Raw genomic sequence first — 7,314 nt, forward strand, 5'->3', positions numbered from 1 at the left:
CTAAGCTTCGCCAGTGGCCCAGGCCCAGGGTGGGCAGCTTCCACCCAGCTGGGCCTCAGGGCAGGACCACCAGGCACCTCAACAACAAACAGGCCAAAATGGATCTCGTTCAGCTTTTCACTTCAACTCAACTACCTTAAACATCTGCGTTTTCCTGTGACATCTTGTTATGGGCTGTACGTTAGCACGTGATTGTCTCTAGAGGGAGAGGTAGCTTTAGATTAAAGAGGTAATTAAGTTTAAACGAGGTCATGAGGGCAGGCCCTCATCCTATATACCGGTGTCCTTTTTAAGAAGTGGAGATTAGGACGCAGACATGGACGAAGGAAAGGCCACAAGAGACAGGGAGGAGATGGCTGCCTGGAGCCAAGAAGAGAGGTCCCAGAAGAAACCAACCCTGCCAACACCCTGACCCAGGACGTCTAGCTTCTGGAGTTGTGACAAAAACAAGTTCCTGTGGTTTAGGCCCCCCGGTCTGTGGTTCTTTGTTACGGCAGCCCGAACAGATGAATACACAGCAGCTCGGCCTGTTCTGTGTTTAATAAAAATGCCTGGATGCTTCCATTTGTTATCAGGAAACGGAGGGGAGGGGAGGTGACACCTGAAGCACAACCTCACAGACAAGGAAGCCAACGGGTGCTCCGGAGCTCAAGAGAACTGAGGAAAAGAACAGACACCCAGGGACCAGCCAGGTATTAGGACAAGCTCTCTACACTCGTTATTTACGCTCACTGTAATCCGGACAACTCTTGAGAAGTTGGCGTCATTATCCCCATTTCACAGCCAGGGAAGGTGGTTCTCGGAGGTGGTAAGTATCTTGACAAGGATGTGGATGTATTCAACAGCAGAAGGGAGATGAAAATCCAGGTTTGTCGATTTCAAAGGCTGTATTTCCCCTCCAACCAGAATCAGTGACCTAAGTTCACAAACGATTCGTGTGGCAGGAAGGCCCATAACTGGAGGCATCCAGACAGGGGCTAGCAGATGAGGGATGTGGTGACCGTGATTTCCAATCATGTGTCCCTTCCAACACAACACAGTTAGGTCACACTCTCCTCACATTTGCACACGCACCCAGGGAGGAGATGAGCTGAATCCCTCAGGGGACAATCTGAAACTGTACCAAGTGATTACAGTTTGTGATTCCAGGGGGTATTATCCCTGCTGGGACTCCCCATGGAAGGGATTTGGGGGGATGCCCCCCAAGACACTTCTAGCCCTCAAAATCCACAGCTCTTGAGCATCTTTGGAGCCTCGAAAGTACAGCACTTTGGCATGGTGCCTCCAGAACATTCCCCAGAGCCGAGGTCAGGGTATCCACACCAGATCTTCAGTGAGCTCAACTTCTCTCTGCATAAACAGTGATCTGGCTAGAAACAGCAGCACAGAGTGCCCAGGAATGGCCTTGGCAGGTCAAGATCAAAGCCCCTTGAGGTTGGACTAAAAGTTTGTTGTGTTTGTTCTCACTTGTTCAGATCCAGGGAGGAAAGTGGAAAGAGGCTGGGCTGGCAGGTCGGCACCACCCCCCATTCTGTCCCAGATGTGGTGGGACAGGCAGTTCTACCATCATGACCCTGCCAAGGAGCTGATGACAAAGGCCAGGCTGACAGCTCCGGGCCCCGCAGTCCTTGGGTTCCAGCTGGGGTCACTCAGGCCTCCACATAAGCCCAGCCTTGTTCTGAGGCAAAGGAAAGGCGGGTGGGAGTCAGGCCAGCAGCACACAGGCTCAGTGCCCGGGCAGCCGGGCCGCCCATCCATCCGGACCTGGGCCCTGGTGCTGCTAACTGCCCTTAGCACTGCATTTATATCCCTCTCCCTTCTCCTCCTTCCCCCCTTCCACCTCCCACCTCCTCCAAGCTCGGGGCCCCTCGGGGCCTCCTTGGTCCTCTCTAGAGCTTGCTCCAGGGGACAGGGACCCAGGTCTGGACTGGCACCCCTAGTCAGAGGAAGGGCACTCCTGGCCTCAGTTGTGACTTCCACAGGGAAGCATTTCTGGACCCACCAAGACTGGGTGAGAGGCTATTCCATGCTCCTTAAGCCTCTAATACCTATGACATGGTCTCAAAACGATGTTTGCTTGCCCTTCTGCATGACTAGAGTACAAGCACCTGGAGGGTAGGAACTCTCCTTTTAACTTCTGTATTCTTACTGCTTGGTAGGAGATAAAAATTCAAACGGTATTGGCTGAATAAATGAAGAGAGAAGAAAATTTCAAGGGATGCTGAAGACCTCTCCACCCAAGCCAAACTCCTGTTTTCATGCAGCCCTACCTTGGGGCACTCAGTCCCAAAGGCCTCTGGGGAAGCAAAGGGAGATCCTGTACAGAGTGACAGGAAGGGGTTCATCCATGGACCCGAATGAGGCCCTGGCATCCAAAGGCAAGAGAGAACTCAGCAGCTTTGGAGTCTCTGGCCTAGCAGGGGTAAGTTAGCAGCAAGCAGGCACCCGATGAGAGAGAAGAAAGTGGGACATGGCAAGGGACAGGGGAGCGGGGGGAGTCCAGGTAAGCCCAGGGGTAGAGGGAAGCCCCAAAGCCAAACCATCCAGCAGTCAAAGAGCTCAGCCCCCCAACCCCAACCTCCACTCACTTGAAGCTCCCAGGAGCACAAATGAATCCGGCCAGCATCCTCCCAGCCAGGACCCACAGCCCTGAAAGATAGGAAACAGAGATGTGGGATGACCTTGTCCTACCTTCTCTGCCCTCAGGGAGCTCCCAATGTAAACTCTACAAGAGCCTAAACTACACGGGGTAATGGGTGAGACACAGATAGCCAGCCCTTGGGGACTCACACAGCCCTGTGGTCTGGAGGCCAAGTGAGGCTGCCTCATAGAAGGGCTTGGGTCTGGACGGTGACAGGTGAGCAGGAGTTGCGGGGAGGAACATCAGGCAGGGTTGGGAAGGCGACAGGTGTAGTGTGCTCTTAGTGTCTTAGGCTGGGCTGGCCTGGCTGAAGGCCAGCCCACCACAACTCCTCCTCCGGGGCTACTAAGGGGGAGAGGAGGCTCTAGGAAGGAGGGCAGTCTGGACCAGTGCAGGCAGGCCAACCGCATCAGTACTTTCTTTACCAAGCAGCTTCTCTAGGAGATGCACTGTCTGTGAATGATTTAAAAAGTAAAACAGACTATGGTATGCCATGGGGTGCCTACATATGGAGCATGCCGGGATAAAATGACCCTGGGTCTAGTCTCACCCTCTCTCCCAGCAGGCCCAGAGAACTGCAATACTCTCATTGGCCCTTCCTCTAATGAAACCTTCCATGCTGTACCTGGAGGTTCTCCGAACCACACGCATGACCATGTCACAGCCCTGCTCAAAAGTCATGGTGTCTTCCAGTCCCAACTGCTTAGCTAGACTTTCAAAACACTCCATTTCTCCTGACCTATTTCTGCAGTCTCTTCCTGCTCCTCTCCAACTCAAACTCCTCTACCCTGGAGACCATTGCCTGGGCTTCATCTCAGCTTTGAGTTGTGCCCCTTCATCAGGGCTCAGCAGCAACCTCTTCTCTCCTCCTCCTGGAAGCTTTCTTAACCATGACCCCTAGGAGTATGTGATTCCTTTTTATATCCTTTTGACATTCCTTTTGGTCCCTCCTTGCCCACCCAACCAGTCATGAGTCATCTTTGTCTATGAGGAGGGCTTCTCACCTTTCCACTTAGGCCACAGATACCTAGAGAGCAAAGCTTAGCTCCTATCCTGCTGAACACCCCCCGCCATGGTGCCCAGTGTCATGCCCTGCCCCTAGAAAGTGCACCTTGGTTGGGCTTTGGGGTCAAGACCATCACAGGCCCCAGGATAGTCTTTTCTCGGGACGGTGGTGGGAGGGGCAGAGGGATAGGGAGAGAGAGAATCCCAAGCAGGCTCCACACCCAGCACAGAGACCAATGCGGGGCTCAATCCCATGACCCCGAGATCACAACCTGAGCCAAAATCAAGAGTCAGATGCTTAACCGAATGAGCCACCCAGGTGCCCCTCAGAGGACCCAGGATATTCTTAACTAGTGAGCAAGGCCCTCAGGTTATACTCCCTTGAAGAGAACTCCTCCTCCACCAGAACAATCCTGCTATGCTCTGGTGGTTCTGGCCAAGAAACGCCCTATAGAGAATATTACTACCTTGGAAAACCCCAGTCTGTCTCCAGGATCAGTGACAGCTTGGACATCTGGCACCAAGACCAGCAACATAATTTGCAGGGCCCAGTGCAAAATGAATATGCAGGCCTCTGTTCAAAAAGCCAGAAAAACATGCTGTTAAAAGTACTAAAATACAGAAGTTTCTACATTCTTCTGCAGTCTCTTTCTTAACCTGTTATGATGGCTTTTTGGGTTTTTGTTTTGTTTTGTTTTGTTTAGTAAACTTTATTTTGCAGAACAGTCTTTGATTTACAGAAAAAATGGTGAAGACAGTACAGAGTTCCCGCCTACTCTGTACCCAGTTTCCCCTAGTGTTAACATCTCACATAAGTATGGTACATTTGTTACAACTAATGAACCAACAGTGATATTTTACTTTTAACTAAAGTCCATACTTGATTCAGATTTCCTTAGTTTTCACCTAATGAGTTTTTCTGTGCCAGAATCCCATCCAGGACACATTACATTGAGTCACTGTGTCTCCTTAGGCAATTCTTGCTGTCGCAGTTTTGCAGACTTCCCTTGTTCAGGATGACCTTGACAGTTTTGAGGAGTACAGGTCAGGTGTTCGGCAAAATGACCTCTATTGAGATTTGTTTGATCATTTTTTTCATGATTTGACTGGGGTTGTGGGCTATTGAGAGAAAGACCATAGACGTAAAATGTTATTTCCATCACATCTTCTGAAAGCTACATGCTGTGAACCTGACTTATCACTGTTGGTGTTGACCTTGGTCCCCTGGCTGGGGCTGTGCTGGTCATGTTTCTCCACCATGAAGTTACTCTGTGTCACCCCTTCTGTGTACTTTACTCTTTGGAAGGAAGTCACTATGCACAGGGGTGTGGTTATGTTCCATCTCTCTGAGGGTTTTCTACATAAATTATTCAGAATTTTTCTGCACAGATTTTTTTGTATTCAATTGTTTGTATAAGTATGAATGTATGGATATTTATTTTATACTTTGCGTAATAACCCAATAATGCTTTATTTCCTTGTTCAAACTGTTCCAGCTTTGGCCACTGAGAGCTCTTTCAGTTAACTCCTGTGTTCCTTTGACATACTAAACAATGCTCTCCTGCCCCAGCTCCCTTTCCCTCTGAGTATAGTGACAGGCAGAGATAGGACATTGACACCCAAGCCACCAGCCTTGAAACCCTGACTTTCCCAGTTATGTGGCCTCCCCAAGTTACTTTGTCTCCACCTCAGTTAGTTCCTCATCAGTAAACTGTGAGTCCTCATGCCCCCCCTCCTACCCCCTGGAGCTGCTATGAGGATTTATTAGAAACAATATCTCCAAAGTGCTTAGAACTGCCTCAGGCACACAGAAAGTTCTCAGTAAACAGGAGCTGCATTTTCCCCCGAGGGTCTGACTCTCTGAGATTCTGCCCCAAGTTCCCAAGGAAAAAAACAGCTTTCTCTAAACCATAGAGTTCAGCTCGGCTCCAGCAAGCCTTGTGCCAGAAAAGATCCCCAGGTAAAAAGTCCCTTTGCAACATCTCTACTCAATAAAGATTACTTCCAAGTATTCACCTCATAAATGAACTGTCCAAAGGACAGCTAATTGAAGCCACTTAAGTCTGCAGCATTTTCTGCCCACAGGCCCAGGGGGTAGATTCGTGTTGGGTTTCAGCAGCTGATGGACCTCCAGTGGGACAGACGTCAGGGCTCACGGATCCTAACCCACAAAACTGGTCCCACAGCACACCACCTGTGACCCTGCAGACAAGGGGGTGTCCCTTGGTCTCCACCCTATTGTTTCCTTTTAACTCCTTGGAAAGCCAAGCCCTAGAGAATAGTCACTTCCTGTCCATGGAAAGGCTCTGATTCAAGGTCAGGTGTCGTCCTGAGGCCCGTGCACCTGCGCATACTTTCTGAGACTGGGTTTGGCGCAGCACACCAGAAGGGGCACCCAGAGCCTGGCCTTTTCCAGGAGGGGCATGAAGGACATCTTTCCACAGAGGACAAAGATTTCCCTTACTCACCCCTCTCCCTGCCATATGATGGGGCAGCTCCAGGGTCTGAAAATCCACCTGCCGGCAGGACTGACCAGGACAAAGGCACCCTGCTGGTGGCTCACAGCGTCCCCTCATCCTGGCTCAGCTGATAGGAGTCTTCACTCAGATGGGTTCTGCTCCAGAAGCAGGTCCTCTCACAGAGACTAGTTCATCAATTTGCTGTTCCAGCTGTGAACATTGCTTAGCATCACTGACCTCTGTTGGCTCACCAAGCTTTTACAAAGCATCTACTATGTGCTAGATATTCAGCTTGGTGCTGGGTGCTGGGTATAGACAGATGAGAAAGACATGCTCTTGGGAAGCACCAAATCTTTTGGTTTATGGGTAGTAGGTAGCCATAGCTGACATTTTACTTTGAGTTCTTATGTGACAGAAACCACATAAGCACTTAATATGTAATTAATCTTCACTAACAAACCGTGAAATCATTACTTTTACTATGTCCATTTAACAGATGAGGAAACTGAGGCACAGACCAGTTAAGAAGTTTGTCTTGTGTCACAAAGTGTGTTGGTTGGACTCTGAGACACAGATGCCAAGACAAGACAGATGTAAAAGATTTCCTGGGATAATGCAGTGGGGGGCAGAGGATAGCAGGGGAGCCTCGGGTCTGGCCCCTGTAAAGGGGTCTCAGGTCTTGACCCAATGCAAAGACTGCCCTTGGGGTGGGGGGGTCCCAGGGCCCCTGCCCAGGTCCCTGAGCAGAAATGTCCAGGCCCTGGTATACCCTCTGTGCTCAGCCACTGGCTGAAAGAAGCCCAGGTTGAAGGCCACCTTGGCTAAAACCCTGTGAAGGATCCCAAAGGTGCCACAGCCAGAGGCTGTCAGCTAAACACCCTCCCCGCTGCTCTTCCACAAGTTCTTCCTCGCAGGAGGCCCCAGCAGCCCACCTCCATGGCTGCCACACCAAGCAGCCATGGCTCAAATAGGTCTTTCGTCCATTATGCTAGACTGACAAACTTGTACATGATTTGGTCTCTGAATGCTCTCAGCAAAACTTACTGGTCAGTCAGTCAAGAAGCTTTGTGAAGCCCTAAGTGTCCATCCTCGTGGGGTATAAGGAGAAAGCCTGGCCCCAGCCTAAAGGAGGTCCTAGCCTGGTGAGGGACACAAGACTGACAAAAGCATGTCCCAAGATGAGCCAAACACAGTCCCTGCCTTCAGAAG

This window comes from Zalophus californianus, chromosome 8 (assembly GCF_009762305.2).
Source record: "Zalophus californianus isolate mZalCal1 chromosome 8, mZalCal1.pri.v2, whole genome shotgun sequence".
In the NCBI taxonomy this organism is placed as follows: Eukaryota; Metazoa; Chordata; class Mammalia; order Carnivora; family Otariidae; genus Zalophus; species Zalophus californianus.